The sequence below is a fragment of the Scyliorhinus canicula genome, chromosome 4 (assembly GCF_902713615.1).
Source record: "Scyliorhinus canicula chromosome 4, sScyCan1.1, whole genome shotgun sequence".
Taxonomy (NCBI): Eukaryota; Metazoa; Chordata; class Chondrichthyes; order Carcharhiniformes; family Scyliorhinidae; genus Scyliorhinus; species Scyliorhinus canicula.
Genome location: NC_052149.1, coordinates 219,726,225 through 219,748,357, shown reverse-complemented (window position 1 = coordinate 219,748,357; position 22,133 = coordinate 219,726,225). Strand labels below are relative to the sequence as shown.

General features: G+C 45.7%; 1 long non-coding RNA gene across 1 annotated transcript in view; it reads left to right on the top strand.

Moving 5' to 3' along the window:
• The window catches only part of LOC119965381, a 186,848-nt gene that overhangs the window by 68,563 nt on the left and 96,152 nt on the right, over positions 1–22,133 (top strand). The window contains exon 2 of the long non-coding RNA XR_005460500.1: positions 9,830–10,146. This is a non-coding gene — a long non-coding RNA (uncharacterized LOC119965381). The remainder of the gene's footprint in view (positions 1–9,829; positions 10,147–22,133) is intronic.

Here is a 22,133-nt window from a genome sequence, read left to right as displayed (position 1 = left end):
CAGCTGACTACTTGAAATCCTTTTAAATTTGAACTGAAATTAGATTAAATAATCCAGACATCTGTCTGTGTGTGGAAGCTGTCAATCACAGAGTAGTAAAATCAATTTCACATATATTTAATGACAGGATTGCAAATCCAACATCTGAGGGTGTTTAACCCCAGCTGATGTTTTATTTTTCTAGGAATTTACAGGTGCTGCTTCCTCTGCCTGAACCAGCATGTTTATTAAAGAGTTGAGTTTTAAAGCAGTGATTTTCTTTCACTGTCACTGTCTGTACTGCCCTCCAGCTTCCAGGCAGGGGTCTCTGTAATGAAGAAGGGTAGTTTTATGGATTCTATTCGATAGCGCAACAGGAAAACCAGTTTAAATGAATGTATATGGCACATTGCCTGAACTACTCACAAACATTCAGAAATCAGGGGCGAAATTCTCCGACCCCCAGCAGGGTCGGTGAATCGCCTGGAGCCGCCGAAAATCCCGCCCCCACCGTGGCAGAGATTCTCCGCCACCCGGGAAGTGGCGGTGACGGGAAACTCGCCACTCCGAGCGGCGAGTCCCCTGCGGTGATTCTCCGGGATGGGCCAAAGTCCCGCCGCTGGGAGGCCTCTCCCGCCGCCGAGGTTTGAACCACCTCTGGAACGGCGGGATCAGCGGCGCGAGCAGGCCCCCGGGGTCCTGGGGAGGGGGGGGGGGGGCGGGGGGGGGGGGGGGGGGGGGGGCAATCGAACCCCGGGGGGGTGCCCCCACGGTGGCCTGGCCCGCGATCGGGGCCCCCCGCTCGGACTCCGGGCCAGTGCCCTGGGTGCACTATTTTCCTCAGCGGCTGCCACGGCCTTCGCCATGGCGGAAGCGGAAGAGAACGCCACATCGCGCATGCGCCGGCAGTGACATCAGCGGCCAGCTGCCGCTGACGTCACTGCCGGCGCATGCATCGACCGTCGAAAGCCTTTCGGCCAGCCCCGCTGCCCGGGGCACGGGTTTTTTGTGCCAGTCTTCTGGTGCAAACCGCTCCGGCGCGGGTCTGTCCCCAAAGGTGGGAGAATTCACCCCTGAGTGGTTGGCGCCACTCCCCTACTCCGGGACCCTCCGTCACGCCGGGTAGGGGAGAATGCCACCCCTGTTTTCAGATGAATGTGGACCGCATCATAAATACTGCAGCTACCAGAGCAGGCCAAAGACTAGGAATCCAGCAACTCACCTCCTGACTCCTGCCCACCATCTGCAAGGCACAAGCCAGGAGTATAATGGAATACTCGCAATTTTCCTGGATGAGTGCAGCTCCAACAACACTCAAGAAGCTCGACACCATCCAGGACAAAGCAACTGCTTGATTGCTTTTCCTTCCAAAAACATTCACTCCCTCCACCACCGACGCACAGTAACAGCACTGTGTACCATCTACAAGATGCACTGCAAGAACTCAACAAGATTCCTTCGGCAACACTTTCCAGGATTTTGTCCCAGCAACAGTGAAGGAACGACAATATATTTCCAAGTCAGGATGGTGACTTGGAGGAGAACTTGTCAGTGGTGCTGTCCCCATGCATCTGCTGTCCTTAGACCAGAAGACCATATGTCAGAGGGGCAGAAGTGGGCCATTTGGCCGATTGAATCGGCTCCGCCATTCAATGAGATCATGACTGACCTTTTGTGGACTCAGCTCCAAGTTTCCTGCCCGAACACCACAACCCTTTATTCCTTTATTCTTCAAAAAACTGTTTATCTTTATCTTGAAAACATTTAATGAAGGAGCGACAACTGCTTCACTGGGCAGTAAATTTCATGGATTCACAACCTTTTGAATGAAGAAGTCCCTCCTAAGCTCAGTCCTAAATCTACTTCCCCTTATTTTGAGGCTATGCCCCCTAGTTCTGCGTTCGCCTGCTAGTGGAAACAACCTGCCTGCATCTATCCTATCTATTCCCTTCATAATTTTATATGTGTCTATAAGATCCCCCCTCATCCTTCTAAATTCCAACGAGTACAGTCCCTGTCTACTCAACCTCTCCTCGTAATCCTACCCGCTCAACTCTGGGATTAACCTAGTGAATCTCCTCTGCACACCCTCCAGCGTCAGTACATCCTTTCTCAGGTAAGGGGACCAAACCTGAACACACTACTCCAAGTGTGGTCTCACTAACACCTTATACAATTGCAGCATAACCTCCCTAGTCTTAAACTCCATCCCTCCAGCAATGAAGGACAAAATTCCACTTGCCTTCTTAATCACCTGTTGCACCTGTAAACCAACTTTTTGCGACTCATGGACTAGCACACCCAGGTCCCTCTGCACAGCAGCATGTTTAATATTTTATCATTTAAATAATAATCCCTTTTGCTGTTCTCCCTATCAAAATGGATAACCTCACATTTGTCAACATTGTATTCCTTCAGGAGCATTGTCAAAGCCATGGGAGTGGCCATTGCTGCGATGGAGACCCTCTATGTGCCATATAACGACCATACCTGTCATGAACCAATTGGAAGGTCACCATGGTGTACCTGGTAATCTCGCCAGATGGCGAGAGCACATCTCAATGCCAATAAAATGCTGACCAATTCATTGGTTTAATTGAAGTTTGAAACTGCACAATGAAGGGAGAGGGTGCCTCCATACTGAGATGCCCTTGAAGGCAAGCAGTCCCTGACAATAGGTAGGGTGGTTGCTTCCAGCAATGCACCTCAACCTTGGGGGCAGCCTCGAGTCTCCCTAAAATAGTAAAATGCCAGCTGAGATGGGAAGTAACACTTAATTAGGCAATTAATTGACATAATTAACCACCAGGTGTGTGACCGTGTTGCTAAGATTCCCAATACTGGGACTATCTGGTGGCAGTGGGAAGATCCTTCTGACGGCTTCCACTGCCATTTTACAAGCACTTCTACCTCCCAGCCCATTTCCAAAGGGCTGGTAAAATCCAGCCGTATACACGTGTTATATGTGCCTCCTCTTCATTTTATGGTTTTGAATCCAACTTATCCATCCACAATTTGAGCAATTATGTCCATCATACAATATTCATAATCATCATCGAATTGTACAACACAGATGGACACCATTCTTCTCATTTTGCACATGCTGTCTAATTAGTCCCACTCTGCTGCCCTTAGTCCATAGCTCTAGAAATGTCACAGCTTGGCTAAGTTCTATGTGCTAATAGAAAACGTTAGAAGCCCTGATCCTTCTCTTTTTAACAGGTGCCTTATTCCATCAATGAAGCAGTCTTTCAATTGAAGATGTGCATATGAGTCTCAAATAAGGCTTGGCATTCAAACTTACAAACTGGGTAATTTTTCAAACACTGTAGTATCCAAAATCATTTGTGATATTGCCACTGCAAATCTATCGGACAAAGTAACATACATCTAAATTTGTTTTTAAATATTTGCATTGATTGATATATGAAACATTGTCCTGTAAAATTAAAGTATTGAGGTAACAATAAATGACTACATTATTGAATATAATATCTCTTGCAGCCAAATTTCTGATGGATGGGAAGAGTATGGATCAGATACATCAGCTACAGAGAGGTCACGATTTGTAGTAGAACCTGGATCTCATTTCTCTGTCATTTATTATTGGTCGGGGAGGGGGGTGTCGCGATATCAGTTGAGTTTTTTTGTCTTTCCCTCTGCATTTTGGGAGGATCTTGGGGAGATTCCCTGTTACTTCAGAAATTCTGCCATTGTGCTTTTGTTAAGTTTAACAGAACGAGGACAGCACGGTGGCACAGTGATTGGCACAGCTGCCTCACGGCGCCGAGGTCCCAGGTTCGAACCCGGCTCTGGGTCACTGTCCGCGTGGAGTTTGCTCATTCTCCCCGTGTTTCACTCCCACAATCCAAAGATGTGCAGGTCAGGTGGATTGGCCACGCTAAATTGCCTCTTAATTGTAAAGAAAAATGAATTGGGTACTTTAAATTTTTTTTTTTAAGTTTAACAGAGTGCAGGTTATTGCTGCCAGCTGGCTCCAACATTTCATTGTGGGCCCCAGTCTTATACCCAGATCTAGGATAATAAATCCAGGAGGGACCATATCCACCTACTCCTTTAGGAATAGAGGAAATGTCAAGTCATCTTCGGCCCTTCTTGGGGCCCAGTTGTGCAATTTGCGTGGCACACAACCTTCACAATTTTTTTAATGGTTGTTGCTACTTCTGATGTACCACTGCTGATAATAAGAATCTTTATTAGAGTCACAATTAGGCTTACATTAACACTGCAATGAAGTTACTGTGAAAAGCCTCTAGTCGCCACACTCCAGCACCTGTTCGGGTACACTGAGGGAGAATTCAGAATATCCAATTCGCCTAACAAGCACATCTTTCTGGACTTCTGGGAGGAAACCGGAGGAAACCCACGCAGACACAGGGAAAACGTGTAGACTCCATCCAGACATTGACCCAACCCGAGAATCGAACCTGCATCCCTGGTGCTGTGAAGCAACAGTGCTGACCACTGTGCTACCGTGACACCATGGTTCACTCGGATGCAGTGATTGGGCAATTCTGTCTCCACAATTTATGACAAGGCCCTTAGTAATGGATGACGGCAGACAGTACTATTCCATACTATTGTTGCTAGACTGGGCCACCAGGAATTCCAAGGCTCTTGTATATATCATGCCTCACTTTTGCTTTAGACTGTGAGCTTTAGCGGGGAAAAATCCTTGCATCCAGGTGTAATTTAGAGTATTTGTAGCTTGGAACCGTCACATATTGCATTGAATATACAGCACAGATATCATAGACTCATAGAATCCCTCCAGTATAGAAAGAGGCCATTTGGCCCATTGGGTCTGCACCGACATTTTGAAAGACCACCCTACCTATTGCCCTATCCACCTCCCTGTATCCTCACCTCAAGGGGCAATTTAGCATGTCCAGTCCACCTAACCCACACATCTTTGAACTGTGGAAGGAAATCTATGCAGACACGGGGAGAAAGTACAAACTCCACACAGACAGTTACCCGAGCTGGAAATTGACCCAGGTCCCTGGCACTGTGAGGCAGCAGTGCTAACCACTGCGCCACCGTGCCACACCCGTTCAACACATTTAAGTCCCATGCTCCGGTCTTTACTCTATCCTCTCATGATTTTGAACACATCTATTACATCTCCCATCTCTGATACAAGGACAACAATCCTTGCTCGTCCAGCCTCTGCGCTTAACAGAAGTCTCGTAGGTGGAATTTTCCAGCTTTCCAGCGGCGGATTTTCCCATTGTCCTCCAGTCGGACCTCCCGCCCCTGCCGAAGTCAATGGCAATTCGCATGGTTAGCCTGTTTTTTCCCTGCCGGCAGGGATCGACTTTGGTGGGACTGGAAGATTCCGCCAATGGAAAGGGCTGGAAAACCCTCCCCTTAGCCCTGGTACCGTTTCAGTAAATCCCTTCTGTACCCTCTCCAAGGCCTTGACATTCTTGATAAATGTGGTCTCAGAATAGGATATAGTACTTCAGCTGAATCCTAATCAAGGATTTATAAAGGTTCAGCACAACCTCCTTGCTTCGTGCTTTTATTTATAAGGACCTTGTTTGCTTTTTTAAACAGCCTGGTAACTTGTTCTGCAACCTGCAAAGATTGTGGATACAAATCCCCAAGTCTCTCAATTCATGTATCCTCTTTGAAGTTATGCTATTTCGTTTATAAATCAGTGGCATTTGTCACCAGGGTGAGACATGGCAACAGTGTCAGCAGACACTCTGTATTTAAGATGCTAGTTAAGCCCAGTCTGGAAGTAGCCAAGGTAAAGCCTGCATTGGTCTCAGACGACACTTGGCACTCTGTGACCTTGACATCGTTGCGAGGGAAATCCTAAACTGGGAGCGGGTCAATTGCATTGTAACCCCATAACTAAAACTTGTAAAAAAATAATAATTTTAAGTTAATAGCAAGAACCTTTAATGGTATATATTTGACTTGAATATTGTGGTTGTTCGAGACATGTACTGGAGGCTTCCAGTAACAAAGAGGTTTATGGATGAAAGGCAAAGGTGGTGAGATAACCAGTACAGAACGCCATACAACAGCAGCTGGATTCTCCGAACTGAGAGTAAGTGTTAACGCCGGGGAAGGATTTGTGAACTTCTACGACAGCAAAACCGGCACCGTACCTGGAGCGATTCAGCGACTGTTAAGGAGCTAGCATGAGCTCCATGTGGAACACAACTGATTCCAATGAGAAACAGTGTCGGATTCGCCGGGTTCGCTATTGACAGTCAGGAGGCTGACAAACTGCAGCCGCTTATACACACTGCACTCCCCACAAGATGGCACTGGTTGCGCTGGAACCCATCCATCCCACTGATGGGTCGGCTGGGGCGGGTGCCCCTGGGGGACACCCATACGACCTGTGGCCCGAAATTCACGGTGGGCAGTCAGCGGTGGGCACAGCTGCATGGCTGCCTTGCAGGCTGTGGTCATGGTGGTTCTTGCCCATCCACCTCGACCCCACAGCCCACCTCCTGGTCACCCCCCGCTACTCACCCTGGCCCTGACAGAAGCCCCCCCAGCCATCGGCACGACTGCCAGCAAACTATGGCGATGTTGGACACTTTCCATACAACCTCACTCCTCCTCAGCAACCACGACGCCTGGTTCACGATTTTTAAAAGCACAAGTGAACCCCGCCATCGGGAACTTGTGCCAGTGGAGGCGGAGAATAGCAGAGAATACGGTGTCAGGCCTGCTAATGATAGGCCAAGGGTGTTTACTGTATGTACGTTCTGGAATGCATTGTCGCCACTGGCGAGGTGATGGAGAATTGAGATTTGGCGCGAAACCAGCACCCACCGCAATTTTGGCGCCAGAAGCGATTCTCTGCCCAATCGCGTTTCTCGATTCCACCATCGGCTGACGGAGAATCCCACCCCAGGTCTTCAGCTCCCTGGTCCACATTGCCCAGGGTCCTCCTCCCAGGGCCCTGCGCAAACTACGCATTGACTTGGATTCGTGCGCTCCTACACGATTGCACCCCCCCCCCAACCCAGTGACATGTTCCATGGAGCTTGTCCCCTGAAAGGGGCCACGCAATCGTATCTTTCCCATCTTAAGTCCCTTAAAACACTACCCCAAAACTATCTACAAAAGTTACAATGGTTTACAGGGACAACCAAGGAAAGAGAATCCACTAAAAAGTCAATCCGTCTGAAGACCTCTGGGTCCTACCAGACCGCTGTAGCCCAGCCGCAGGCTCGGCACCCTTTTGGGCGATCGAGTGATCCACAGACGTTGCCATCTCAGGGTGCCACAGTCGATGCCCAATTCAATGACAGATGAACTTGCCTCATTGGCCTCGACCTGTACAGCATGTTCCACAGAAACGGGAGTCCTTGTCTCCATTTGACTGGACCGAGGTACAAGAGTGTTCACGATGCTCATTAGACTTGTCGACTCCACATCAGATATTTTGAAGATTTCCAGCCAGTTGAGTCTAATCTTCTGTAACCAATCTCATCCCAACAGACTGGGCCTATGTCCTTACACGACAACCAAAGGCAGATTGGTCTCCTGCACTCTGCAGCTCACTGGGTCTTGGCTGGATCTGAGGATCTTCAAAATCTCCCTGGTTATGCCAAAAGCTTGGCTGCTGTACAGTTTAAAAGCTGTGTCTCTGCATAAAGATATTGGAATGTCTGCTCACCCACTATGGTCACCGAACCCCCGGTGTCAACTTCCATTTTACCCTTAAGAGAATTTCAGTCGGACCTGTCTTATTCAATTGGACTGCGTTCAACCGATGCATTGCATTCTCTTCTTCAGATCTCTTCTCCACTATGTTCAGTGGCGCTGTAGACTGTTGCTTTTTTTTGCATCGGCACACTTTGCCCTGTGCAACCACGTGTTTGAATGTGCCCCCTTCGGTTGCAGCAGAACTATACAAGCTCCCGAAGATGGCAGATTCAATGGGGATGATCCCCCCCCCACCCCACCCCCGCAATGAGAGGAGTCCACCTTAGGTTTGGTTTGATGGCCAAATTCCTTCCAAAGCCTTGGGTTCCAGTTGTGTAATGAGGACTGTGTCTGGATCTGAGCTGTGCCTGTTGATCCCACCCGCAGACTTCACAACCACACCGTCCCATATTTGGTTAACTTTCCCTTCAACTACGTTTTGAAGCTCAGTGTCATCTTTTTTGGCTCAGTTAGTCACCTGAGCTATCTCGATGACTTTTTCTCTCTGGCGTCGCAGAGACTCTTAGTGCCAGGAACCGGCTTCAAACAGATTGGGGTGTCATCTTTAAAAGGCGCCTCGACCAGCACTGCAAGCGAATGGCATCCAGGCCACATCTCAGAGGTCTCGGGGCTCTCCCCCCACAGCAGTCGTCACCAGCAGATCCCCACCCCCCATGACATTCCTCACCGGCAGATCCCTCCCTTCAGTCATTACCAGCAGATTCTCCCGCTCTCAATGTCCGCTCTCCCCCGGGCCCACCACACATATACAATCCTCCCATGGGGCTCCCACTAGGGTCCTGCCCTGGCAATGCCCCTGGCATATGTTGGCACTGCTGGGGTGGCACTGCCACCCTGACAGTGACAACCTGCGTAAAGGGGTCACTGCCAGGACACTACCTGGATATGCCCTTCTATCCCGCGGGGAGGTGGGGCGGGAGGGCGGGTTGATGGCAGCTATACTTATCGCTATGCCCCCGAAAGGATCCACTCAGACCTGGCCAGAGAGTTTTCCATAATGGCTTTGGTAATGTATCACGCTGAGGCTCCCGGGCTCGCATGGCATGATTCGCACTACTCCCCTGGCAAGGGGAGGCGTGAGGTGGAGGGGGTGAGAGGTAAGATTCCAAAAACCATTCACGGAGTGTTTTTGCTTTTCTCTGGATTTTGAGCCTAGTGCCGACTTTGTCACAAACAAATCGTTCAAAATCGTCCCCAATGCAACAAAAGATTTACAGATGTAACAAGACCGATTGGAGAAAGTTTTTAAATTCACTGTGCAAACAGATTAATACAGCAACACAAACAACTTAATGAGGGAAATAAATAACAAGGAATAATTGGCTTTTTATTCCGTACATGATATGAAATGCTTGTCTCATAAAATTATGAATATGAATGCTGGAATCTGTTGATTTATGCGTTCAATGTGAAAAACAATTAGAGTGGAACATTAATTTATCTAATCAGAGAATGGCTTGGGTGCTATCTTTGCACCATGATTGGGTGGACAGTGAGAGCCTTCTCCCGCGGATGGAGGTGGCTAGCACGAGGGGACATAACCTTAAATTGAGGGGTAATAGATATAGGACAGACGTCAGAGGTAGGTTTTTTACGCAAAGAGTGGTGAGGCCGTGGAATGCCCTACCTGCAACAGTAGTGAACTCGCCAACATTGAGGGCATTTAAAAGTTTATTGGATAAGCATATGGATGATAAGGGCATAGTGTAGGTTAGATGGCCTTTAGTTTTTGACTTCCCATGTCGGTGCAACAGCGTGGGCTGAAGGGCCTGTACTGCGCTATATCGTTCTATGTTCTATGTTCTATGATTACGGTTCTGGACAATGCAGTATATATCTTTTTAGTTTTGACAATGATTGGATCATCTGATTTAATTTGAATTTTCTCATCTGTGACTGGACACCAGCGAATTCTGAGGAGGATCTTGCTCCTGTTCGGATTACATTAAAAGTTAACATCACTTAAAGTTAGCCAAAGAAAAAAAATTTGGTTTGTAGATTTGTTAAATTGGTGTTGAAGCTGTTCAGAACTCTCAGACGTTTCCATACGCAAGGGTTAGGCCATGTATTTATTTCAAAAAGTTCATGTTTGTATGGAACTAATTCGGGGTTCTCTTTCTATTTGCAGGCACAGAGTTACATTTGGCATGTTCCGTTGACACCTCCACCACAGTGACATAAAGGTGTCCACTGGCCAGAGAAAGTGATTCTGATAGCAAGTACAAAGACATCCAGGCAGAATTGAGTTCTGATCATTGAAAGTCATCAAGACTGCTCAGCAGGAAAAATCAGAGATCCGGGCCTGGAAGTTCCTTGTCCCCAGACGGCACGGTGTTATCAGACTTCAGCTCAGATGGCAAGGCAGGGTGCTTCAAGGTGGACTCATGCCTTCAGGAGGAAGCCGGACCGGTTCTCGACTAGGGCACAGATAACATCAGGTGGAAGGTACGTGTCTTTATAGATTACAGCTGGCTGATCTCCTGAACAAAATTCAATCTGGGAGGGAAGATTTTACAGAGCAGGTGCTGAATTCTCTGGTTCTCCCAGCCCCATGTTTCTCGACGCTGCACCATTCCCTGCCGGTGGGATTGGCTACTCCTGCTGCTTGTCAATGGGATTTCCCATTGAAGATACCCCACCCCGTCGGGAAACCTTCCGGGCAGGAGCAGTGAATTGCAACAGTTGGAGAATTCTGGCCAGTTTCCCCTTATTGGCGCTGAGTTTTTTCCTTGTGTTTTTGCATCTGGAGATTACGTGGCTGTGATGTGATTGTGTGAGTGGTGTTCATAAGGAAGGATCTATTTAGTCATGATGCTCCAGACATCATGATGTGAACAGTCTTGACGGAGAAGCTGGCCTTCCACCATTTGACAATTTTGTATGTTTGTAAGTATCATTCTCTTCATTGCCCCTCATTCAGGAAAGACAAAGGGTTCTATTCCTTTCTCTTTCATGGGATGTGAGTATCACATGCAAGGCCAGCATTTGTTGCCCATTCCTAATTGCCTTACTGTGTCATTTCAGAGGCAGTTAAGAGTCAATCACATTACTGCGCCACGTGGAGACCAGACCTGGTAGGGTCAGCATATTTCATTAGTGAACCAACAAGGGGTTTTGCAATAATCAGTGATAGTTCATGTGGGCATCTTCACCTTCACGGGCTTCATAGTTGCAAGTTTTTATTAATAAAATTCCAATCCCAACAGCTTCCATGGTGGGATTTGAACCCGTAACCTGAGAGCATTAGCCCGGGCCTCTGGATTACTAGTCCCATGATATTACCAGTTCGCCACCGTCTCCCCATTGAGCATCAGCAACCCATGCTGGAAAATGTATGTCTGCAGACATTGAGTGAGCATCAGATTGGGTTTTCCTGTGATGTCTTAGGCAGCCAGATAGCCTGCCATCCTGCTGCACAGGAAGATGAGCATTTAGGTCAGTTACAGCAGGAGTAATTGGCATTCGGGAAACTGTAACTGAGTAAGAATCAATTCCTTCACAAAACTCCTACCAAATATCAGAATATGAAAAACATTGGAGCCTGGGGATAAGCATCTGACATTTTTTATCGCATCAGCACCGACAATTTCCAATAACTAAGTAACAAATGTGTATTTGTTTTGAGTACTATGGAGGCATTAATTCACTTGGCACACCTTGGTTGCTTTTGCGTTGAATACTATGGAGATATTTACTCATCGGGCACACTTTGGTTGCTTTTACTTTGAGTACTATGGAGATATTTATTCATCGGGCACACTTTGGTTGCTTTTACTTTGAGTACTATGGAGATATTTACTCATCAAGCACACTTTGGTTGCTTTTACTTTGAATACTATGGAGATATTTACTCATCAAGCACACTTTGGTTGCTTTTACTTTGAATACTATGGAGATATTTACTCATCAAGCACACTTTGGTTGCTTTTACTTTGAATACTATGGAGATATTTACTCATCGGGCACACTTTGGTTGCTTTTACTTTGAGTACTATGGAGATATTTATTCATCGGGCACACTTTGGTTGCTTTTACTTTGAATACTATGGAGATATTTACTCATCGGGCGCACTTTGGTTGCTGAGACCAGGTTTTGAAATTGATTCTTGCAGTTATGGTGTGAGCTACAAGATGCTTTAACTTGTTGGGGAGTCCTAAACTAGGGGTCGTACGTATGAGATAGTTGCTAATAAATCCAAAAGGAAGTTCAGGAGGAACTGCCTTACTCAACAGAATGGTGAGAATGTGGAATTTGCTACCACAAATAGCACTTGAGGCAAATAGCACTGATGAATTTAAGAGGAAGCTAGATAAGCACATAAGAAAATAGAAATTGAAGCATATGATGATAATATATGCTGTAGTGGGAAACAAGAGGTTCAGGTGGACCATGAACACTGGCGTAAAGTAAATAAAGCCGCCACAGCCCCAGATGACCATAGGCATAGGCAGAGGGAATAACGAGGAGACAGGGAACAACAGAGGGGAACCAGAGGGGAGGGAGGGGAGGGAATGAAAACTGGGGGCGAGAGCACAGGAAACGACAACAACGACGGTAAACACAGTAACCAAGAGCAAGTAAATACGGGAGAAAGATGGGACGAACGGCTGAAGCGGAGGTGAACGTGCAACAAAAACTGCAGTGATAACCGACCGGGGGAAGCAAGCAACAACACCAGATCCATCCTCGTATTGCTCTCTCTGTGTTGGATAGAACTACTGTAATTGCCTCTCCGGTGCCCAAATGTATATACCTCCCCAGTTCTACCCCCCCCCCCCCCAACGTGTTTCTACTTATTTGTTAAACATAATTTTGCTAACTGTATAGAATTGCTGTTTATGAGCTGGTGTACAATATCTTACCAGTTTTTTTCTATTTTATTCGATGCACATAACTGTAAATATATCATGTTCAAAAACCCAATAAAAATTTTTTTTTAAAAAGGATCACCCCAAATCAGGCAAGGGTGAGAGGGCAGAGCCTTCATGAATAACCTCAGCTGGTACGGGAATTGAACCAGCACTGCTGGCCTTGCTCAGCATCACGAACCAGCTGTCTAGCCAACTAAGCTAAACCAGCCCCCAACTGATTGCCGAAAACTTAATTGCCAAACTTTAAAATATTTGGAAAGATTGAATTGCATGCAGTAATGGGATATTCTATGACGAGAAGATTTGCAAGTGAATGGTATTTGCCCTGCCATCGGTGTTGGGGTCCAACTCTCCCAATTCTGTGTTCTCATCAAAATAAAGGAAGCAGACTGAGGCTGCTGTGACTCAAAACCCACACCTTCATGAGCACTGTGAGTCGGGGAACATGTTATGGGACTACCAGTTATCTCTGGTATAATACATAGGTTCCCCATTCTACTCACTGTTAACTCTGAAAGGTGTTAACTATCAAACCTGTGACTAGTCAGGCCAAAATGAATCAAATTATTCACAAGATGGATGCGTAAGAGCAGAAAGATTCAGTACATTAATGCCGTTACATTTGCTTTGAAACCAATGAAGTTAGATAGGAGATAAAATATCTTCTTCAGTCTGATAATTTGTATTGTTTTGGAGGAATCAATCTTTGCAAGATGGCCTAGAACATAGGACAATTGAATAATTACAACTCCTATCGACGATTATATTGACAAGTGAAAATGTAGTTTAATTGGAGTTCAGATGACACATGTAAACTGTTTACAAGTAGTGTCATCGCCTGAACCCCATGATTATGTCACAGCGTGCTAACTTACTTTTGAGTATCCATGGTTACAAATGTGTAACTCACTCCCAGGCTTCCATTAGTCCATAATTATGTAATTTCCCACTTCTGAGTTTGATTTACTATTTCTAGCTCAATAAATGTAACGACTGAACTGATTTTGATCACTTGAAGACCTAGGTGCCTGACTATTATCTTTATTATTTATTGAATTTTTGAAGACAGACAAATAGGTGTACAATGTGCTGTGAAAACAACTAGAAAACCTTCTATAAAAAGGATGATACAAAGTAATGTGTAATCCAGCCAGTTTTACTTGAGAGATATTCAGGCTAATTAACCAAAGGAAAACTATTTGACCTAAAGACAGACAAGTCCCCAGGACCAGATGGTCTGCACCCTAGGGTCTTAAAAGAAGTGGATATGGAAATAGTAGATGCATTGATCATAATCTTCCAAATGCCCTAGATTCCGGGAGGGTGCTAATGGATTGAAAAACAGGAAATGTAACATCTTTATTCAAGAAAGGAGGGAGACAGAAAGCAGGAATCTGAGGGCCAGTTAGCCTAACATCCGCCATAGGGAAATTGTGAAAAATCCATTGTTAGGGATGTATATAAATGTATTAGAAATTGTGTTTAAATGATTTATTCGAGTATTTTGAAGAAGCAAATTAGATAAAGGGGCACCTGTAGAGTGGAATACTTGGATTTCCGAAATGCATTTGACAAGGTGCCACACCAAATATTACTACACAAGATAAGAGCATATGTTGTAAGACGTAACATATCAGCATAGATAAAGGATTGGTTAGCTAACAGGAAACAGAGAGAAGTGATAAATGGGTCATTTTTAGTTGGCTAACTGTAACCAGTGGTGTGCTGCTGGGACTAGAGCCGGGGTATTAATTATTTACAATCCATGTCAATGTCTCGGACCCCTAACTGGTCAGCTGGCATGAAATCACGTTGTCTCAATGCCTGTGGCCTGAAGCAGAAATCAATGCCACCCGAACGTCAACAGGCTCAAAATCCAGGTCTAAGTTTCGCTAATACGCGTACATTTCTTTCAGTTGAGATTTTAAGTCCGCAATAAGTTTGAGGGAATAGGTTTACCTTGCCGGGGATTAAAGAACCATTAATTATTATACGGCAGAGGAGGCTCGAAGGGCCTATGGCCTACTCCGCTCCTAAGTCTATGTTCTAAGGATGAAATATTATCCGAAAAATGAAGAGACTACCTGTTTGGAAAGGATGAACATAAGACACAGTTAAGTTTAACAAAAGCCACACTCAGAAAAGTCAAATAAGAAAAGAAAGAAGTGTGGGGTTTCAATAACGGTGGCAATGCCTTTCAGTTGTGGCAGAAATCAAGACATGATTAGAGAACACCTGCATGGATTATACAGCAGGACAGGCTAGCATTAAGGAACAAGTTATGGCTGAAGTGCAAATGGGTTATCTATCATCTGTTTTCACCATTGAAGATGAGTCCAAGGTGCTAGTGGTGCCAGATAACTATGCTTCCATAACTAATTCCTTTAGATTTAGTGTGGAAATGATCTTGGCCAAGGTAAAAGAGTGAAGTCCAATTGAGTTGTCGGATCTGATAAGATTCAACTGAAAGAAAGACGACATATCTTATTCAAATGATTGGTTAATGTACTTAAAAGCTCTTTGAGGCCTGGAATTATTCCTGTGGCTGCCTCAAGTCTTTCCTGTATTAAAGAAAGTGAGAGAATCAGATCCTTTAAATTGTTTTCCAGCTTGGTTGGTGTCAGTTCTAGGGATGCAGTTATTAGGGACGTGATATATAATCACCTCGAGAGATTAATAGCTATTCAATAATCTCAGAATATAGTGGTTAATTCTTCAAAGAAGTGGTTGATGTTTTAAATTTTGATTGTCAAGAGGCTTTGAGTAACCTGCAGAATACATGGCTATTGAGTTGAACCTTACTGAAAGGGATTTTAAGATGGATCATGAATTGTTTGCATTTTAAGCTGCATAAAGTGGTCAGCAGTGGAGCAATTCTACTTGGCACCAAGTTACGAATGGAGTCTTGAAGGATCTATTTTGCGATTATTCCTCCACCTCCATAACCGACTTGGATGAGAGCATTAATTAAATCATTGTCAAGTCTGTTGCTGGCATCAAAGCGCACGCGTGAATTAGGAACATAGATTCAATAAACAGGGTATCACGGAATCACAAACTTGTCACTCGTTCCATTGTGTCTGCATTGGCTTGCCGAATGAACAACTTACAATGCTGCTCTCCTCCTAATCCTACACACGTTGCAATTTCAGATAACAGTGCAGGTCCTTTTTAAATGCTTGAATGCTCCATTACCGCAAAACACGCTGCGGGGAGCGGGGGCAGGAAAAAAGTGTATAATACAAATGTTTTGCTCTTGTACTCTATATCTCTATTAATAAAGTATTGGATATTGCATGCTTATTAATGGCCTCCTCAACCTGTTCTGCCACCTTCAATGACTTGTGCACAAATACGCATACCTTCTATTCCTGCACCCCCTTTATTTTATATTGACTATCCATGTTATTCCTACAAATGAATCACCTCACATCTCTCCACATTGAATTTCATCTGCCATCTGCCTGCCCATTCCACCAACTTGTGTATGTCCTTTTGAAATTTTACACTGTCCTTGCGATTTACAATGCTTTCAAGTTTTGTATCATCCACAAACTCCGAAACTGTGCCCTGAACACCAAAAGTCTCGGTCATTAATCTATATCAGGAAAGGCAAGGGTCCTACAAACCTTCCACCAGCCTGAAAACATCCATTAACCATTACTCTCTGATTCCTGTGACTCAGTCAATTCCGGATCCATGCTTCTACTCCATCTATTCCCTATATCCATCCCCTCCTATTCCATAAGCTATAACTGCTGTGCATCACTATAACAAGCGCCTTTTGAATGTCCATGTATATCACATCAACTGCATTACCCTCAACGACCTCTCTGTTACTTCTTCAAAAAGTCTGCAGTAAGTGAGTTAAACACAATTTTCCCTGAAGAAATCCATGCTGACTTTTCTTAATTAATCCACAGTTGTTCATCTGCCTATTGTCCCAAATGTTTGTTTCTACAAGTTTCCAGCACCAAAGTTAAACTGACTGGCTTGTAGTTACTGGGCTTATTTTCACACCCTTGTTCGAACAATGGTATAACATTTGCAATTCCCCACTCCTCTGACACCACTCGAGTCTGCCCCTCCTTGCCCCTGCAATTTCCACACTCACTCCCCTCAGTATCCTTGGATGCACTTAATCCAATCCTGATGCCTTCTCCACTTTAAGTAAAGACAGCCTTTCCAATACTTCCTCCTTATTAAATGTAAGCCTTTCTAATATCTGGATTACCTCCTCTTTCACCAGATCTGGCCTATTGCTTTAGCCGATCCCAATGACGTCTACTCTACATTGGAGAGATTAAACGCAGACTGGGTGACAGTTTTGCAGAACACGTCTGATCTTCCATAAGCAGGAGCCAGCTCCTCCCGTCACTTCCCATTTCAACTCACCGCCCTGCTCTCACGTCCACATGTCCGTCCTTCCTTGGCCTGCTGCACTGTTCCAGTGAAGCCCAACGCAAACTGGAGGAACAGCACCTCATCTTCCGATTAGGCACTTTACTGCGTTTTTGACTTAACATTGAGTTCAACAACTTCAGAATGTGTGTTTTTCCTCCACCTTAACTTCATTTTTATTTCCATCAATTTGTTTTTATTGCTTCCAGCGATCTGTTTTTCCCTCACCATTATCCCGGCTCCCCCCACCCCACCCAACTAGGGCTATCTGTTTCCTGTTTCAAATTGTCCTTTGATATACCGCCTACCCCTGTTCTGCCATTAACAGATTCTGATTTCTTAATGGGTCACCATCAGCACCATTCTTAATCATTATCACCGCAATTTCCATTCCCTTTGTCTTTTTGTCCACAACACCTTCTCCACCGATCACTGGCCCTCAATTCAGCCCCCCTACTCCAAGCACCCTCACCCCCCACAACAGTATAAACCTCATCCTATGTTCAGTTCCCTCTAGCTTTGACAAAGAGTCATCCAGACTTGAAATGTTCGCTCCGTTCTCCCTCCACACATGCTGTCAGACCTGCTGAGATTGGCCAGCGGTTTCGGTTCATGTGCGTATTATGCAGCAGCACCCATCAAAAGATGCAAAGCTGGAATGGAGCCTGCAGATTATCCAGTTATAGTGTTAAAGTCAATATTTTTCCCGCTTCTGGACTGTGGTAGAAAGATTCAACAACGCTCGTCAAGAAAACATAACAAGACTTTATTTTCAAACAGACTGCAGTTTATGGCTGAAAGTTGAGGTCGGAGAGCAGAGAGTGTCACTGCTGATTCCTACTCAAGTCCGCGCTTTCACAGAGAATCAGCTCAATATTTATATATTATCATTATCAAGATGGCGTGACAACAGTTTAGTCAGGAATTCGATCGGAAATAGAAACGGAAGCAATGTCATAAAACAGACCTTTTTTGTCGCATTACTCATACCATTATCTTGTCCTTGGAGGGAACATTGAAAGGTCGGAGGAGACTTATTTCTTCCTGAACTTGTCTTGTTTTATTCCTACGGCCGTGGGTTATGACGAGTTAGTTTTATCAGGAGTTGCCGAGGTCCGGTATTTTGGAATGGCTTGACCTTCTCTGATCTTATTCAGACTTCAAGTTATGCAGAGTTGGCCTTATCAGTCTTACAGTCTGAAATGGTTAGGGCAGCTTTTCTTACATTGTCTCAAACATTTTGACCAGACTTCCCATTGACCAGTTTTCCCATCATGCCATTACTTAATTCGTACCATATCACAATAGTAGAAATGGAAGGGAATAGGTTAAGCTGGTTAAGATGCCAAATGAGCAAGGTACATTGCTGGAACAGTTTAATATAAAACTCGGAATACTTGGGGGTGACTGTACGTGGGCAGAGACTGTCGCAGGTGGCAAACATTGCCGATCCTGGCAGAATGAGGCCTGAGAGATTTTAATTTAATCTTACTCCTGCTCCAGTGGAAATCGCAGCAGCTGGCCAACAAGTTCAACGTCAGCCGACAGATGCCAGCAACTAGGGACTGAATGAATGCTTCCGGCTCAGTAAATTGCAGAGCTGCGGGCCTAAGCAGCTGCTGATTTTGGAGCGATTATAATTGGGAATGCTGAAGAGACTATAATTGGAAGGGCATAGATAACTGGAGGGTTGTGGGGCTAGAGAGGCCTATCCAGATAGAGAAAGGAAAGGGGTTTAAAAACGTGGATGGAAATTTTAAATCAAGGCGCTACAGCCAATGTCGGTGTGCAAGGCCAGGGATAAGGGCGAATGGGCCTTGGTATGAGTATGGACACAAGCATATAGATATTGAAAGGATCAAAAGAGAAGGGAGGTGGGTGTACCGGAAAGAGCAATGGAAGTGGGATTAGCTAACTTGTTCTTGCAGAGTACTGGCATGGGCTCCATAAACCAAAAGGATTCCTCCTGTGTCATATCTGTTTTATAATTCTACACATGTCCAAATGCTGCACAACTGAATTGCTTTGGTGATGGAATATGAAAGCAAAGCAGGAATTGTTTTAATTTTTCAGAATTATTGACAACTGGCAGGGATCAGGATATGAATTAATTCTGTACATGCCTGGACTCTCCAGTCACCGACGCCGAAATCGCGTTCGGTGATCGGCCGGAGAATCCCGTTTCCAACTAAATCGGGGGCGGCGCCGTTTTCGCGGTGCTCCACCCACTCCAAAGTACGTACTCCAGGAGTACGCTGCACGCCGTATCAAAGGCTTCAGGAGGTTGCCCGAGGCCCAACCCCTGATGTTTCACCCCCGACCAGCTGAGTTCCCAAAGGCGTGGTGGTTCTCTCATGGTCTTACCTGTTGGCAACGCGGCGTGGCGGCTGCGGACCAAGATCCAGCGCCGCCTCAGTCAGGGGAAGGTCAATCCATGGGCAGGGGTGTCTTTGGCAGGGGCTTGGGGCACTGGTGGGGGGGAGGTGGTCTGGGGCTCGCGAGCTAAAGTTGGGCACTATTTTGCAGGCCGGGTCCGTGCGCAGCCGGCGCCATTTTGCACAGCGCAGCCGCTACAGGCCGCTGCTGTGCGCATGCGCGGCCACAGATCCGACAATTCTCCGGGCTGTGTCGGCAGCTAGAGCCAGGTGCTCTATGCTGCCTTCCTGATAGCCGCCAGCCAATCGGAGGATCGCTGGCCGTTTCACGCCAGATCTTCGGTCGGAAATTGCCACCGTTCCCACACCTGCGTCAGGACATAGCCTGAGAATCGGAGAATCCAGCAGGATATTTTGGGTTAAAGATTGGGGTTTAGCAAGACTCATGAGTTATCCCTGTCTCTTGGAGCTTCAGGTTTTAGAAAGGCGTGAGCGAGAATTTTTCTTAAAATGGTCTGTTCTTGCCTCTCGTATGAGATTGCGAGACTGGGAGTTGAGCTGATGATGTGCTGATTTTCGTTAGCCAAATAAACTAAAACGACAAACTAGGACAAATTAAAAATGCAGTTGCTCAAAGGGATACTACATCGAAGTTAACAGATGTGGAGATGCCGCATTCACCTGAGGAAGGAGCAGTGCTACGAAAGCTAGTGATTTGAAACAAACCTGTTGGATTGGTGTTGTAAGACTTCTGAAAGTAAACAGAATCACTGTTGACACATTTGTGGTGTATTATATCTTGATGTATTACACCTAATGGACTGAATAGTCTATTCTTATTGTTGAGAGTACTTCATTTCAGTTCCAGCCACAATGTTATCTATTTTCACATGGACCTTTAGGTCATCATGTGAAGTTAAACTGGAGTCCAATTGCGGTACTCTGAAAGGAGTTTTGATACTGGGGACCTGAGTTTAAGCAAAGCACAATACTGAATGGAAGTAGTTTGTTTGGTCTGTGAGACTAAATTTGCCTACCCGGCTTCAGCTACAAGCCAAGTTTGTTGAAAGAATAAAAATGTGTGAGTGTTTCACTGTGCCTGCAGAGGCAGCTTGTCATCTCTGCTTTCACTGTGGAATGAAGTGCCATGCCAGTTGAATGTTCAATGATCAGCTCGCGGAAAAATAACGCTGGTTTCTTCAAAAGAATTGGTTGAGTGTGAAAGGTCTCCTTTCATCTGCCTTGATTGATATTTCAGTTGCTCCAGGGGATAAATTCTGCAAACTGTTGGTAAATTTTGAGTTTAAGAGGCACGTTGAGATGCAGGGGGAAACTAACCAAGATTGCTTCATAAAACACAAGTTAATTCATAGAATGTTAGAATGCAGAAGGGAGACATTCAGTCCACAGTTCCTGTGCCTCAGCCTCTCTTCCAGAGGCCTTGCTTGCTGCATTTCTGTACTCTCTTAAACATGGGAGTCATTGGTGTGCCTCTGAGCAAGACCAATTGGTGCTCATTGACCCCATGTACATATTGGGAAGTCTTTCAGTTGATTGGTCTCACAAAAACACAAACGCTGGGGAAAATATTTAAAGTTCTTGAGCCATGCACTAAATCTTTATTATGTTAGTCAAATATTTTTGTTGGTAGCTTGATTCTACATGGATTAAAAGCGCAGGTAAAAGTGCCCAGCCCCCTGCCAGTGATGCGATGCATGATTTTAAATATACTTGAATAGATTTAAATGGTTTTACCACATAGCGTCCAGTACCATGGAGGGTCCACCCCTCCTCACGGCGACGTGAATCACTACTGGTTTTCAAAAACAAAAAACAGTCACGATGACCATGCCAGTGGTGGAAGGGCGGTGGGTGGGGGGTGGGGAGGGGGGCGAGTGAGGGTGTGTGTGGATGTGCCTGGAGGCCCTGGAGTTGAGGGCTGAGGTTGGGCATTCTCCCTGGCATCTCCCCAACACTGCCAGGCGCTGTGTTGGCCACTGAGTTGGGCAGTGCCAGCAGGGCAACTCTCCTCCATTGGTGGGGGGGGGGGGGAGATACTCTTCAGTCTTCTGGGGGGGTAGAGGGTACGCGCCAATGACAGTGCAGGATGGGGGGAGGGGAAGAGTGCCTATCCGATAATTCCGTGATGGGGTGGGACAAAGCTTGTGGGGCGGGCTCCTCCATGGCCATTTGGGGGGTGGGGGGGGTTGCAGGGCAGGTGGGTGGGGAGGGAGTTAGCTTTTCTCATAGATCATGCCACCCTTTCAATAGGGCACCCCGATCTCTGAGACACAGGTCTTGCTGGCTCTATCGGGCCCCGGCCCGTTGTCATGACAGCACAAACCATACCTCCTGATCTTTTTTTGTCAGAGTGTCGGACGATATGGTCAGAAAACCTGGCTGTGTTTCTGGAGCGAAACATACCTGTTTTCAGTCAGAACCTGAAACTTTGCCTTTTTATCCAGTGTAAAACCTAGCATTGAAGCGTTGTTTACATTTGTTGCCTTATCACAGTGTGCTCACAGCTATCAGTAAACAGACAGAATGTCTAATGACAGTATTGACTATTACCTCTGCCCCAGAGGGTTGCTGCAGTGGTAATTACTGGCTAATTAAATAATGATGCTAGATGCATACTTCTTGCCTGCAAACGAATATGTCACGGCACAAGAAAGTGACATTATTTCTTGGTAAGGACAAAGCACTTTACAGATAACATCTGCAGTAAAATATTAATGGCAACACTTTGAGATGCTTTTTAAATGTGATGAGCAATGCTTCAGT